This window comes from Caretta caretta, chromosome 18, assembly GCF_965140235.1.
Source record: "Caretta caretta isolate rCarCar2 chromosome 18, rCarCar1.hap1, whole genome shotgun sequence".
Lineage (NCBI taxonomy): Eukaryota > Metazoa > Chordata > Testudines > Cheloniidae > Caretta > Caretta caretta.
The window spans coordinates 15563746-15580007 of NC_134223.1; the positions used below are offsets into that span (position 1 = coordinate 15563746).

General features: G+C 45.9%; 1 protein-coding gene across 4 annotated transcripts in view; it reads left to right on the forward strand.

Moving 5' to 3' along the window:
- Nucleotides 1-16262, forward strand: part of TTLL10 (tubulin tyrosine ligase like 10) — a 165165-nt gene that overhangs the window by 93767 nt on the left and 55136 nt on the right. For 3 of the 4 annotated variants that reach the window (XM_075121039.1, XM_075121040.1, XM_048825116.2), the window contains one exon: nucleotides 15609-15801. The exons of the other annotated variant lie outside the window; for it this stretch is intronic. The gene's annotated coding sequence lies outside the window, so the exon portion shown is untranslated. The remainder of the gene's footprint in view (nucleotides 1-15608; nucleotides 15802-16262) is intronic. 4 annotated transcript variants of the gene reach the window in all.

Genomic DNA, 16262 nt, shown 5'->3' on the forward strand with positions numbered 1-16262 from the left:
ACTTGAGATCAAAGCCATATTTGAACCCACATCTCCAAAGGTAAATGGTTTAATGGACTCTATTAACCAGGCCAGGGCACGGGAGAGGCTAAGCAAACACTCCAGGTAGGAATAGCTTCATTTGGATTGCTAATTATATTTGCACACCAAACATCCACTTTAAACACACCCATTCCTGTTGCTAGCCCAACTCATTATTCACTATCTGTGTGCGTCTCCTCCCAAATGCTGGATAAACAAATGGAAAGGGAGAAAGAAGGTTTACTGCCCCTGGAATAAGGTAACCCTAGAACACTAGGATGAGTTAATGACTTGTGATTCTTTCGGCTCTGTTGACTTTTCTCTGCGCCTTTTCTCTTTTAGAATAGGTCCTAAAAAAACGTAATTTTAGAAGCATTCATTTCAACAACACAGGAATTGTCTGTAGAATACAGTATTTAAAAACAACATTACAAGCAAATAGTCTGGAAGCCTCTAAGCCAGCTGCGTTTGTATGGTAAACAAAGTCAACAAGATGCAGTCCTGTTTTTAACTCTGTTATTGCAGTTTTCTTCCACTACTGAATAGCACAGGGGCCTAGTAACTTGTGTCTGGACTAGAGCACACAGGTGCTAACAGGTTCACAGTGCAAGGCCTTTCCTCAGGCATTAGCTCTGTCTTGTCTAATTAGATCGCAAGCTTTTTGAGGCAGGAGTGTGTCTTACTAGGTATTTGGACACCTAGCACAATGGGGCCCTGTTCTTGGTTGGGTCCCTAGGCATTACTGTAATAAACATGATTAATAATAATCAGCACGGCCACATAACGAGAGCCTTGCAAAACATCTGCAATGAAACCCAAAGCTGGGTGAACTCTCTCAGTTTTAGACTTTGTTGAGAACCCAAAATTCAAACTAGCTTCACTGAGGCTTGCAAAACGTTCGACAAACACAGGCCCAGTTTTGGAATGAACCAGAGCCTATTTATGGTTTCAAGCACAAAGTTAGGGTGAAACTTTCCCTTGTGCAGCGGGTCAGAGTTGAAGTCCCATTTGAACCATATTTTGAGGACTTAAGTAGAATTTGAGTCTCTCTCTCTCTCTTAAGTACTTATATGGTGCTCATTGCTGTGTTATCTGAGTTCCTCACAGTCTTAAATATATTTATCCTTACAACATCCCCATCAGGCAGGGAAATGCGGATAGCCCCATTTTACCGATAGGGAACTGAGACAGAGAGAAAGACTAAGTGACTTGTCCAAGGTCACACTGAAAGTCTTTGGTAGCGGAGGAAATGGAACCTGCTCAGCTGAGTCCCAGGCTAGCACCCTCACTGTTGGGCCACCCTTCCAACCCTGAACCAGCTGAGACTCTCTAGATCTGGACGGGGTTTGAGTCGAATTTTGGGGGTTCAGCTCTGATGAGAACAGCCTTCCTTGAGCTAGTTCAGCACCTTCATTCCCAGCTTCAGCCAGAACAAGAAGTACAGAGGGGGAGAAAAAATGGGGAGGGGGCAGAAAATGATCAGAACTTCACTGGCTCTCAGAACAGATTCAGTTCGAGGGGTCAACTTAAGTTCTTACTGGAGCTGAGCAGCTTTGCCCATCCCTGTTTATACTGCTAGGCACAAGCCATTGAGAAATACCTCACAGAAAGCAACCAGACCCCACCTTTATGAACGCCAAACATGAAGTTAATCATTGTCCCAGCGCTGCCTCGTTGGTCTTGGCCAGGACATTCAAGGCCACCATTGTAACTGTCAGGGGCTTTGTGAGAACTAACCAGCCATTTGGGTGTTCCCCTTTGTGAGATGCAGAAGCATCAAGCACAAATTCTTATATTTTAAACGGTTGTGAGCAGACCATGTGTGAAATTAACACAATTCGAGTCAGGAACGATTCACAGCATGTGCATGCACCGTTCCATGAAGGGACTAATCTCCGGTGCTGGGGAGCTGATCTCTAGGAGGTGTAGTAGTAAAAATAGGCCCCGTCTGCAAAAGCTCCCAAGGACAAGGAATATTTTAAAATGAGGATTTATAAGATTTAACCGCATGGAGGACTAGGTGGCTTATGGATGCAAAGCCTTTCACCCCTGGGTCGTTGGTTCAAATCCACCCCAGGTTGACTGTGACTGAATGAATCATTGTTATCTCTTATGGATGGTTGGTGTCCTGTGTGAAACTAGTTTCCGGTCAGCTTAGTTCCCAGTGGGCATTCACTTTACAAATGGTGCCTCCCAGAACTGATGCTAATTGATGCCGTAATTAGCTGTCTCAGACAAGAAGCCATAGATTGACTTGGGCACTAGAAGTGGTCCCTCCGGGTTAAGGTGCAAACCTGAGGCAGTGCAGAGAAGCCCCTATTGCTACTGGCCATGCTGGATAAATAGAGCACTTCAGTTTGCGGGACTGCACTCCACTCACATAGGAAAAGTGTGAGCAGTGTGGTTCAGATTTTCAAAGGCTGGTCTCTGTGGTCAGTGTGGTGTATGTAAATGTGGTTGCAAAACTGAATCCACTATTATTTGGAGCCATAACCAATGTCAGATGGGTTTCTGTTACCTGATTGTGCCTGCCTCTCAGATATGTCGACATTAAATGACCTTAATGGAGGCCAGAATGGACTGTGGGAGCAGTTTTGTCTCTGCAACTATTTGTGCCGGCAAAAATGCAACTGCAAAAACGGCAGCTGATTTAAGACTAGGAAAATGTGGCCCCATGTGTCATTCTAAAGTATCTTATTTTTCAGCCATGGCATGTTCTGTGCATACCTCGCAACCCCAAGAGGGGGTCCATGTCTGAAAGTTACAGCAGTAACTTTGGAGTGATATCTATCCAATACCCATCTGTTTGCCTTTGACAGCCCGCTGAAAGGATTGCACTGGGATATCTGTAATAAGGCGATCAGGAAATTGGCGCTAATCAAAAGCTTGATGCCGAAAGCATTTGAATGTATCTCTTTCCTGCCCCGAAACTGCGAGCAGCCAAGCCATGGGAGAAGATTCCTGACTTACTCTACCTGTTGCTGACATCACTCCAGATTCCATCAGGCATCCAGGAAACAGGTTCAGACTTGAACAGCTCTGGATTCTGAAGTGAGCTAAGGGCATTTTTAAGGAGGACGCAAGACTAGTTAGCCTAAATGGTGGAGCTAAAGGAAAAGCTGGCCAGTGTTGAACAAGAATCCTGTCAGTCAGTGAATTGTACCTATAAATGCTCCCAAAGCACTTTACAAAATTGGAAGCCAGGAAAAGAGATGACTAAATGAGCTAAATGAGCAAGCTTTTGCTAGGGATGCAGAGGGTTATGATCCTATGTGAAGCATGCTGGATTTATGTAACTAATATTAACGCAAGAAATCAAACACAGAGGTCTCAAGCCTGAGACTCTGCCCACTAGGTGACCACTAATGATTACAGAATTTATGCTCATAAATTCACCACGTATCAGACTGAGAACAATATCTCAGCTGGTGAGATTCTGATCTCAGTTATGCCAGAGTAAATCAGGGGGATGTTCACTGACTTCAGGGGAGCTATTCGGGATTTATATGGCTGCAATGGAGTACAGAATCAGGGCCAAAGAGTTTAAGACTGGCCTAGTGAAAGGAGCTTAAGGCAATTAGGTGCCCAAACCCCATTGACACTCGGTGGGAATTGGGTGCCTAACTCCCCTAGGTCCATTTTAAAATGCCAGCCTAGTTTGCAATGGGGGCAAGTTCCACAACTGATTAGGAAGCCTGCACCATATTGTGGGTGCGTAAATCCAGCTGATTATTTTATTACAGGTCTATTGCAGAAGCCTCACCCTTCCACTGGAGTTTGACCTTATGAAAGAGATTGTTAAACTCCTAAGCAATCAAAGGCAGGTGCACGGAATCTGTATAGCATGGCAGCTCTACAACAGTCACAGACAAGACCAGCGGCTTGACAATCACTAAAATAAGCTTTTTAAAAATGACGTGTCCCTGGTCACATCTGATCCTTCTTCTCTCCCTCCTGAATTGCTTGAGTCAGATTCTGAACTCAGCTACCCTGGTATAAATCCCAGGTAAGCCCACTAAAGTCAATAGAATTATTCTTGGCTTGAACTAGTGTAATTGAGATAAGAACGTGCCCCCTTGTGTCTTTTGCTTCATTCTTCCTTTTCGCACCCTGACATTTATTAAATCATGTTGCTATAGTGCCCAGACCCCTCCCGTTCTGCAGCCTGCCAATTCTCTAGGCTCCAGGGTTCTTAAGGTGCAATATTAAATTCCTGTGTGCATGTAACTGGTACGTTGCCCAACATAACTGGTACATTGCCCAGTTCATGTGAGAAGGACATTCATAAAACAGACAATGTCTATATTGGGAAATCTCATGTGGGCTGCAGTAATCAGCCAGGGTATTGTCCATTCTGTCATCCAGGGTTAATAGCGGGGAGTTGAGGGCCCTCAACACCTCTCAGGAGGTGCTCAGCAGCCTATATGATCAGGATCCTTCTTTCCAGCCCTTTGGGCACTTTTGGAAGAAAGCTACCCTATAGTATCCTGAAAACACAGTCAGGGGCCAATCCTTGGATGCACTGGTCACTAGCAACTTCCATGGCATTGAGAGTTCCAGGTTCTCAGCCTGTCTCAGGACTGGACCCAAGGAGAGAAGCATTTCTCTCAGGAAAACATTAAATTAACATCAGCAGTTCGGAGCCAGCTCCCCATCCCAGAGCCCACTGGTCCCCAAACTGGCTTTGCAATCAAAAGTAGAACTTGACTGTTCTGTTTTCAAGGAGGAGCTGGCTTTTAAGCTTATTGCCTGGAGTGGGTGTGCTACTGGGAATGAGGCTAGAGGAACAGGTAAGAGAGGACCACTAGACCCTAGCCAGGAGAGCAGGGCTGTGAGCAGAGCCATGGGAGAGTGGCAAATGTTTTAAATGACATTTCAGGCAAAAGCTTTTGGCATTTTGTCCCAGGCAAAATGTAATTTTTCATGACATTTCTATCCAATGGTCCTTTTCAGACTGGAGCCCTCTGACATTTGCCAAGTGGCACATTGCTGATAGCCATTCTCACTAACCAGGTGAAATGCACCCCTGTGCAGTCTCAGCATAAAGTCAGGGCACTACTTCAGTTCCACTGAAGCTCAGCTCTGTTTTGAGGATGCAAGTGGGACTTAACTGGTACATAGACCTAGTGGTCTTATGAGTGGAACTGGAGAAAGAAGGTCAGATTTCAGGGGGGGGAAAGAAGGTCAGATTTGGTGCATCACCAGAGCCTCAGGAGTGCAACCTGGGCCGGGCTGTTACCAGACATAAACTGGCCTCTCACTGTGTAACTCTGGCCTCTATAGATGCTTAATAAAGATCTCTTTTCTGCAACTCTGTCCGCTTGCTGCATCGCTTATGGTTCATAAACCAGGGCTTGTGCTGGCCCTCTGTGCAGGGCTGGATTTCACCCCAGTGATGGTTCCAAGCGGACTCTCATCAGCCCATGGCTTTGGGCACAAAGTGGCCTGAAAGCAGAGCTATGATTTTTCAGCTGAACATCTGCTTTTTCCCTTACTGAAAAGGAGACTTGCTGGTGCTGATATTAAACATTCCCTCTCTCCCCTTGAGAGCATCAACGTCCGGATTGCTCCCATCCCTGGCTGGCCCGGGTGTGGAAAGGCTGGGAGTGATATTCAGACCTGGATCCTGCGTATGGCGGTGCAATACTCCACATCTGTGCCAGCCAACGTTACTGTTTAAACATTAAACATTCTGTGTCAATATTAAAGTTCTTGCTCAGGTTGTTAAGCCTGTATCAAGGCAGGAAGGAGACGGGTTTACAATTCCCAACGCTGGCTCCAGCTGGAAAAGAGGAGGCCCTCTGTCTGCATGGGGACGTGTTACAGAATGGTCTGTTTCAAAGATGACACAACGTGTGAGCATATGCAGCAAACCCAAATGTGAGGTGCTCTCTGATTTCTCACAGGGGCACCAGAAAATGTGCCCACTTGGCTTAGAAGGAAAAATTCTTACCCTGCCATCCAGTTATAAACCAAAGCTAGACTGCATGGGAGCGCAGCTTTGCCATAAATCGCTCTGATATCCCATGGTGCTGCTGCAGCCTGGCTCCCATCTTTCTGGGCTTCATTCAAAGCCTACTGAACCTGATGGAGGATGTGGCAGTTTCCTTCTTTATAACATGCAGCTCCCCAGCAAACCCAACATCTTGGCTCCATAAGAACGGCCCTACTGGGTCAGACCAAAGATCCATCTAGCCCAGTATCTTGTCTTCCAACAGTGGCCAGTGCCAGGTGCTTCAAAATGAACGAACAGAGCAGGTAATCGTCAAGTGACCCATCCCCTGTCTCTCATTCCCAGTTTCTGGCAAACAGAGGGTAGGGACACTATACCTGCCCATCCTGGCTAATAGCCATTGATGGACCTATCCTCCATGAATGTATCTGGTTCTTTTTTGAACCCTGTTATAGTCTTGACCTTCACAATACCCTCTAGCAGACCTTTTAGGGCCAGAGTCCATAAAAATAACAAGCTCGATCCAAAGCCCTCTGAAGTCAATGGAGCAACTTGGATTGATTTCAGTGAGGTGTGTTTGTTTTCATTGTCAGGGGAGAGCAAGACATACTTGGAACGGACTTTCTTTTCCTTGGCTTTCGACCCACCCTAGCACAGAAGAGGAGGGATTTGTCAGGGAATTTGTCCCATGGAGACAACACACTGCATATTAGAGGGCCGTTCACAGTGGAGAAATGTTTCAAAGCTAGTTGTTTTAAATAGACATCCATTTGCTTTCACATTTTGCTCACAGTTCTGACCTCCCCGCCCCTGCTTAGTGCATCCCCCTCCTCTGTGTGTGTGTAAAAGAAGAGGGAGTGTTTTCTAAAGCAGTTTGATTTTAAAAAGGGCTCTACAGTATAAAATCAAAGATGTCTCCCCAGATATTCATTCATGTGCCTGTTAGTCACAGACAAGGAAATCCCTGCAGTGTATTCAGCGGTCAAACTGTGATGCTGTTTTCCCCCCTGTGTTCTTTATCTTTAAATTTCCAAGAACATTCCCTGTGTGTAGAGTCCAGAGTACGCAAATTGCCATGGTTTACAGAATCCTTTATGTCTGTGTCTGATCAAAATGACCAGGTCATATTTTTTAAAAACAGGGAGCTTGATTCTGACTGTTATGTCTTTATCCCAGGCCAGTAACCACCTCATTAGATTCCTTAGGAACATCTTTTCCATCCTGCTCTGCAGAGAAGTATGCACCCGTTTGATCATCTACATTCACTCACTAGCATGCGAATAAGCCCATCTGTTAATTGTTCCGCTCCACATGCCAACTTTTATTACATAGGTCTGGGACAGAATAGTCCACGATCTCACCTGGCAGCTGGTTTCTTCTAAAGAGAATGTGCTTTTTCCCACATGACATTCTTACGTGGATCATAGCATTCTTGAAATTTCAAAATGACTTTATCCAGTAGTTTGCAGCCCCTGTCAGATTCCCCCCAACCACCCCAGAGATGCAGATCATCAATACCTGTGGGCCTACTCCATGTAGCAGAATGGAGGACTTCATTCTCTCCAAGTTCTCTGCAATACCTCTTGATTAAAGGAAAATTGAGAACTGCTGCAACCACCTCCTCCAGTCGTTTGCCAGATTCCCTGAGTGATTCAGGGCCCTTTCTTCACTTCACTTTTGCCAAAGATTTAATTTTCCTCTGGCACTATGTAAGAAGGGTCAGACAAACAGGATGGCTGGGAAGAGATTTAGTTTTATTTTCTGGTCTCAATCAAATAGCACATGTCACGGTTACAAACAATTATACCCCTTTCACATGGCAGGAATCACTAGCTACAGCGGCTGATGCTACTTTTCCAGGGAAGGCAGGTGGAGCAGAGCTCAAACACTGTCCTTTCATCTCTGGGGTCATGTATCAATTGGTCTCATGCACCAATGACAAAGTGGACAATACCACGTCTCACGTACTTTGTTGGGCAATACCATGAAAGGGCTCCCTGCTTGAAAAACTAATTTAGCTCTTTATTAAAAGAACTGCACAGAAATTCTGCAACAGCAGCTAGCATTCAAGCCATGTGCACACAGACTGACTTCCTGGTGCCTCCTTCAAACTCTTTCCTTCTGCAATCTGTGCTCCTCCATCCAGGTCTGTGCAAGTTGCCTCACACCAGATGGTCCTCTTTGGCTGAGGGTATGAAATTCTAAAATCAAAATAGTTATTCAGTATTTCACTGCAGGCTCACTAAGGCCAAGCAAGGCTGGGGTGGTGACAGTCCTGTATTGAATCAGCTACATAATAATATTTACCCACTCCTACAAATTGCTTCTCAGTGGCACCTCTACATGCTCGTTTCACCTAGAGCACTTTCAGATGGCACCAGTATCCCCCAGAAGAGCTGCTTTGAGGAAGTGAGCCCTTACCGTCATGCAAGCAAATGGTGCTGAGAGGAGATCTAGGAATGCAATAGCAAGGGGTTTTGCAAATAGAAACTGTATTGCATTCACAAGGCTGTGGAGTGGGAAGACAAGGAGAGCACGAGTGTAGCAGGCTTGGACTGAGGAGCATGGAGGATTTTGCAAGTCAGGATTGAGGTGCACTGTCAGAGCCATGTGCCCTGCTTGGGGCTGCAATCTCAAGGACAGTGCAAGCAAGGAATGAGATGGACGAGCAGAGATTAGAGTATTGGGAGGAGAGAGACAGAGGTGGGTACAATATTCCTGATTCTAGTTAGTGTTAAATGAGCATTCAAATCTAGCAGAGTCAGCCCAGATTCACCTCTCCCCAAAAGATCCCAAGATGGAGGTTCTGCATCAGCAAAAGTGGGTTCTCTTTGACTAGCAAACAACATCCAGCGTTCATCAAAAGTGCACTCCTCTGCTGTTAAAATGTCCCTGCCCTTTATTTTTTCCAAAACCATCTGTTCCACAGCCAGCCAGCCCCAGACAGGGAAGGTGGATTGAGTGCTCTTGACAAGGCTCAGCATTTCACTCGCCGCTTGCCAAAAATGCACCTGCAACAAAGAAGAGGCACCCAGAGCCCTGCCAACTGCAGATTGTGTTAAATCACCTGAAACAGTGCAATGGGCTCTTGGCAGTCCATGCACAAACAAAGGGCCTGGCAAGCTTTTTCCCAAGCCTTAGGACTGGGGCAGGTGAGGGTACTGAGCTTAAAAACAATGACTGGACCAGGGCATTTCTTTTCTGGAAGGAAAATAGTCGATCAAGTGGGAAGAAATGGGTGGGAAAGAGAGAGGCGAGCTGTTTGAAAGCAGCCTGAATGGTGGGGTTTGGACAAGTCCTTATTGAATCAAGAAGCTTGTCCTTCAAAGGCAGGCAAGTGCTGTGCCAGCTTCCCCCCACCCAGTTCTCTGTCAACACACCTCAATCCTGACCTACGGTGCTTCCTGTTTTTCCAGTCCTGAGGCCCTGACACTGGCTGCTCATGCACCTTAATTCTGGAGTTCAGCCCAAATGCACGGTAGCACTGAGCTCCCGCAGCCCCTCCTCTGCCTCCCCTCATGGCAGCCTGGGCTCCTCAGTCGGACAATTCCAAATAGTCCTTCGTCTTGCAAACCTGAGCCTGCACCCTGAATGCACGCCCAGTCGTCCACGTGTTCACAGGGCGTTCATCCCCACCACTGCATTTGACCTGACTCATAGTTCTCGCTGGTATGCCAGTCCTGGGCTTTGCCAAAAGTCTCCAGCCTTGCAGTAGCCCTGTAATTCTATTTTTGGACTCCATCGCTCTCCCATATATGTGAATGCTTATTCATACTGACCCTCCAAACCTTTTGAGAGGCACCCATCACTGGTCTGGAGGAACTGTAATTTTCATCCCTCTCCCCAGCGTATAGCCTTGTGGGCAGCGGGAGTTAGAGTGAAGAAGTAAATAAGGAAAAACAGCTGAGATCATCCCTCTGCTGCTGCTACTGAGTTGAGTGGGGTGAATCCAGGAGGAAGTTAATCCGCGATCACTGGATCTATGAGCCAAATGATTCATCACCGTGCTACCCAGTACCAAAGTCTGTACAGAGACCACAGGGAGTAGTCTGGGAATGTGTAACACCCTTGAAAAAAAACACAGGGCTTGCTTGCCAACGGTTAGATGTTTTCTCCCTGTTTGCCACACCTGCTGCCTGAAACTGCGTTTTGGTTCCTGTAACGCCCAGCCTGGCAGAACCTAGTCGGTGGAGTCGCAGAAGCCAAGTACCTAAGGCCCAGTTGTGGTCTCACTTACACTGGTGGAAATCTGCAGTAACTCCTGCCATGGAGTCATTCCAGATTCACACCAGCACCTAGGAAATCAGAATCTGGCCCTGCAGTTTGAAGAGGAGAGAGGCTCCCAGTCACAGTTCTATCTACTCAGGGAGAGCCACCAGGAAGGCCCGGGGAGGGAGGTTAAAGTGTGGTAAAAACAAAACAATTTTGCATGGCTGACTATGAAACACCATTGACCAAAGTCCAGACCCAAATTCCACTCAGTCCTTACTGAGGCAGAGCGCCCATACATATCAATGGAGCAAGAACAAGGACTTGGGGATTTGCCCCTCCAGTAATACTTGGCATCTTTATAGCACCTGTTTTCCAAAGTCAGTGGGAACGATGGGTGCTCAGCACCTCTGAAAACCAGGCTCTAAAGACTTGCTTCAGCTCTTCTTGAAGTCCTTCGGGAGTCTCTCTCTTTACTTCAGTGAGGGGAAGCTGAATCGAATGCTGTGTGCCTTGCCAGGGGTCAGGCAGCGTGTCAAGATCAGAGTTTTAGGACTAGGGCCCAGGTGGTTCTGTCTCATCACTTAGTACTGTCCTGCCAGCTGCACCTCCCTGAAAAGACCCCAGCAGGATGCAGAAGGCAGGTAGTAATGCATTTTGTGCAAAACATTTTCATTTTGATAGAAAAATATACATACCTTTTCCTGTTTCATAGGCCTTGTCCTGGCTCCTGAAACAGTAACACACAAACCACTCCATCTAAAAATCTGCTTTTCTATAATCTGGGAATTTTCATGGTTGGAAAATGGCTTGAGTTTTGCACTCCTTTCAGCCCTGCTCTGGTGGTGTGTTTTTTGGTTCACCCCTAATAACTTTGTGTCTGTTTCTACCCTTCCCACCTTCCTCAGACGAGGTTAAAACTGTGCTCCCTGCAATGTGACATCCCTAAGGTTCTACGCAGCCCCACCTCTGACTAGTGGGGGTTACAAGAAAACAGGGGTTGGGGCCAAATTATCCCATAACTGCCGGCTACTATAGAGGTTCACGCACCTTCCTCAGAAGCATCTGGGTCTGGCCATTGTCAGAAACAGGACACTGGAGTAGATGGACCATAGGTCTGATCCAACTCTGGCAATTCCTGTGTTCCTGCAGGCCGAGAGGCTAGTGGGATGCTGAGAAGCAGATATGCTCAGTTATCACTGGAGAAATCTCTCTTGTTCCGTTTCTGCAGGAGAAGGGCAGTTCAGCGCCTTCATTATCCAGTGTATTGGAGGGAAGGGGCGGTAATGAGACCTTGTCTTAGCTGATGTAGGGGGAAGAGCTCAAGGGTGAGTGGAATCATGCTAGAAATTAACCTTGTTTTCGGGCAGACACCAGCCTCGCTTCCTGTATGCTGAGCCCTGGCTCGTTGATTACGAGCAGCCGGTGACGTAGGTCAGTTGCTGTGAGGATACACCACACAGGAATACAGGCATAAAAGTGTATCTGCCAGGACACTCTCAGGCAGGGCAGGTGACTCCCCCCTCCCCGAGCGGTGGGAAAGGCGATTCACAATAGCTGTTTGCTTTGCTTTTCCCGGCTGCCACGCGGATTCTCATTTCGCTTAAGCTGGTCTGCCTGGCTGAAAGTGACGTTACTTCACTGATTTGGTGGGTCATAAGTTGCAGCTGAAAATCCAGAAGCTCAGATTCATCTGAGCCTTAAACATAGTTCAGAAGAAACAGGGAGAGGTGAAAGAGAGAAAGAATTTCCGAGTTAAAGGATTTGTGCATCTCAAGAGCCTGATCCAAAGCCTATTGATGCCAATGGGAGTCTTTCCATTGACTTCACTGGGTTTTGGACTGGGCTGCGATGGTGCAAGGACATGCACTGTTGTTCAGACAGCTTTTGCCCTGAACAACAATGTCTCTACCCACAAAAGACTTGATTTTCAGTGGTGCTGAGCCCCTACAGCTCCCACTGATTTCAAGCAGAATTCAGGGTGCTCAGTGCTTTGGCAAATGCGGCCCATTGTGATAATGGTGGTTTGATGAAATTGTGAAAGGTGACTTCAGTTCTAGGTGCCCTTGTACAATGTTCTGACCTTCTTACTTATCTGACCCAGAGTGTGACTCTTTTTGAGCACCAGAGGGGGTTGCATTTCGCCAAAGACTCGAATTTCAAGATCCTTTTATAGCGGAAGCACCTTATAAACAAGAAAAGCGCTATAAGAAGAATTTCCCATATCTTTCCTCCACGTGCAGGAAGGAGGTGGTGCTGGTTTCTTCGTATCCTTGCCTGGTTGATGGTTCCATTAGTAGACTGGAACTGAACTTCCCCAAAGTTCTAAGGTGTTCAGATCTGAGGTTCTGGTTTGACCCATTATAAAGCTACCCTAAAAGCCAGCCCCAAGGCATGAAACCAGACTTGAGGCCTCTCCTTTCTCTCCCTCCAACACTTCGTTCCAGAGATTTGGTTTGGGCCCATCACTAATTTCCAAGTTTAATGTTGCGAGGGATGCAGTTGTCCAGTCGCAGAACCATAGAAATGTCGGGCTGGATGGGACCTTGAGAGGTCATCTAGTTCAGCCCCCGGCACTGAGGCAGGACCAATGAGAAGGAGTTGGTAGGGGAAGTGGCCTGTTTCCTCAATGAGCGGCACTCTTGCTTTCTCTGACAATCACAAGATGTGTATGACGCAGTAGATCAAGTAGGAATCTTTTTTTTCAGGACCCAGTACTAGCAACACATGTAAGGAAACACATGTAAGCAGTGGCATGATGGTTTCTTTGCCTTTGGTTTTCTCTGGCTGCAGATAGCCTTATTTAGGAGGATATTTAGGACCCAATCTTTGACTCTGGCCAAATCAGGCCACTCCCTTTATGTGTTGCACTTGAGACTAATGTCAGAGCTATACCGAAAAGGGACAGTTTGCTAAGCACATATGTGCTGCTTGCTGAACTCCCTGGCTGTCGAATATCTCAAATCTTGACTCCAGAATATTGAGAAGCCTCTCCTGAAAACCTGCTACCATATTCTAAAGGAAGAAAATCCCCATAAGAATGTAATATAAACAGCTCACAACAGTTGTGGATGCAGCTTGCTTTTGGGTGTCAACTGCACTCCTCATTACTGGAAGGCCACAAGAGTAAAGTCTGCCTTAATTACTAAGCATCTCAAAGTGCTTTATAGGCATTAATTAAATCCTGGGAGGATTTTACAGATGGGGAAACTGAGGCACAGAGGAGCAAAGTGACTTGCCCCAGGTCACACAGTGGGTCAGTGGCAAAGCTAGAGGAGACCTTCCTTACTCCCTATCCCCTGCTTTAACCACACAAACACTCATCTTCCTCCAAGAGGTCGGCTTCATCCACCCAAAGAGTGCTTAACCTCATAAAAAAGGCATTATCTGGAAAGACTGCTGCTGTCAGAAAGTGCAAATGCAGTGCTAGAAAAAAATAAAACATAATAAATGGTTACAGAGCCAGCTACATCTTGGCTGTTACTCTGCATTTGTGGCCAGCTTTATTAAAACATTGTTTCCTGAGAAACATGCTGTCCTGACCGAGCAAGAAAACAGGGCAAGCAGAATGTATGAGCTGCCATCACAAGTCGCTCATAAAACTATCTTTGAATGAAAGAGATTCTCTTGATAGTCCAACTCTCCCGCAGCCCGCATCAGAAGAAAATGCCATACTGTCACCCAATGGCTGAGGCTGGTATTCAGTCATTCAGTGCATTTCTATCAGCCCTAAGTGTTCATTTCAGTATAGTTTCTATTGAATAGAGCATTGCTATTCATCTAAACACAAGGATGATCTGTATCATATAGAAACAGTCCAGACTTCTCACATAAGCTACCCAGGTAGTAGTTTTCCCTCCCAGCGCTGTATCTTTCGATAGAGGGAAGCAATAATATTTCCAGGGGAGATTTGCTCATAGACAGGCGTCATCTTTCCCAGCAGAAAAAATTACCATAGGATGCTCAGACTGCCTGCTGCCTTCATTAATCTATTTAATGAAGTCAGTCCATCAAATGGTTAGAGCAGAAGGCGGAGAATCGCGATGCCTGGCTCCTATTTCTGTCTCTGCAACTTACTGGCTGTATCAGCTTGAGCAAATTGGTTAATCTCTCTCTGTACCTTTGTCTCTGTGTTTAATGGGGAAGCTCATTTCTGTACAAAATGTTGAGTCCCCGCATGAATAGTGCTGTGTAAGTGCAAAGCAGTGTGAATTCATCAGTCCTATTTTAATTTTTTAAAGGAATCCTTCAAATAATTATGCAGTTTAATATTTTTATTAATATTTATTTTATCTGTTTTGATTTTTTCTTTGTATTTGGTACAGTGCTCTTAGCTTACAGTAAAGAGAATCCTGAAAGAGCATTATAACCTTATTGTATATGCTGGGGTGGGTGTGTTATTCCTTACATAAATCTGGATATATCTTATGTGGAACTAGAGTATAATACTTCTCTTTAATGCCGTCATTGCATCACTAGATCTTGTAAGACTTTTTTGGGGAACATAGACAGATATTTTAGTAGAAACATTCCAACCATAAACTTCTTAAGCAACAATGTAACATCAGGCAACCACTCTATCGCGTTCTGAAAACAAATTACTCAAACTTGGTTTTTGCAGCTTTTCATGTCACCGAGAACTTTTTGATGGTGCAATTTCCTGCTGTTTTCACTGTATCTATACACAGTACTCTAGATCTGTGAAGAAGTATAGTTTAGTATAGAAGAGTACTTGCACTTCTATAGCATGTTTTAGTACAGGGTCTCTAAGTACTTTACTGACCGTTAATTCAACCTGCCTTCATAACTCTGGGAGGAAGGTATATATTCCCCTTCATTTTACATACGAGAAAACTGAGGCACAGGGTGTTAAAGTGAATTTCAAGTCAGAACCCAGAAATCCTGAACCCTCAGTCCTTCCTGTGCACTAACAATTAGGGATTACTTCCTAGAAGGAGTAGCACCTACTGGAAGTATTTGCAATATCATAGGGTGCAGCACCGCCGTCCTTCCAGCCTATGGTTTTCCTATATGACTCTGTAACATGTAGGCGGCTTGGCCATGAGATGTGTAAACCAGGAAGTTGGAAGGTAAAGCAAGGGCGAGGTTCCGGCTTGGTCTGTGTGAGCCGAGCATTGGAGCTAATCAGGCACATCGAGCACGAACAGGAAAATACAGAGAATGTTGCTGAAGGTCACTGTGACCTCCAGGAAGAAATGCCAGAGTATTCACACTGGCTTGGCACCTCCTCACTCGGGGATGCAGGGCCAAGCCAGAGCTAGAATTGAGTTTGGGCCAGACTCCGGCTTTCTCTGACTTTGCTCGCTCCTCTCTAGAAAAAGAAAAAAAAAAGTTTTGTCTTGAGAAAAAACAGACAGGGCTTGCTGCCCGATTTTCCTCCTTTCCTCCTTGTGTTTTGATTCAGGAGGAGCTGCAGATGCTCCGAGGGAAGAAACTGTCCGTACAGAGCAGACTTCAGGACTACCGGTGGCAGCTGCGGATGAAGTTTCTCGAGCAGGCAAAGAGTTACACAGGTGTACCCTACGCCAAGAAGTATCACGAGCCGGGCAGTAGGTGCAGACCCTTTCAGCCCATTCACCTTTTCCCTGATGGAGCAGGTATTGTCATTACTGTCTCTGGTGATAACCTACTGACGGTTCATGCCTTCCTTAGGCCACAAATGAATGGTAACGTCTCTTCTTTGGCCGTTCAAATAAAAAATATAAAGGACATAGAGCCATAGTCAGGAGTGAGATTAAGGGTGTCTAATTTGGCCCTTCCATATTCATGTTACCCCAGTTTAGACGCTATTATGATCATCATCCTCATTATGGTTGCACCTAGAAGCCCCATCAGAGATCAGGGGGCCATTGTGTTAGGAGTTGTACATATACCTGATTAGAGAAAGAGGTTAGAATCTAAATAAACAAAAGGTGGAAGGGGAAACTGAGGCACGGAGCAGTGAAGTGACTTGCCCAGGATCAGTGGCAGGGCTGGGAATAAAATCTAGGTCTCCTGACTCACACCCCAGTGCATTATCCATTGACACATGCTCCCTTAGACATCCCTAGACTAACAT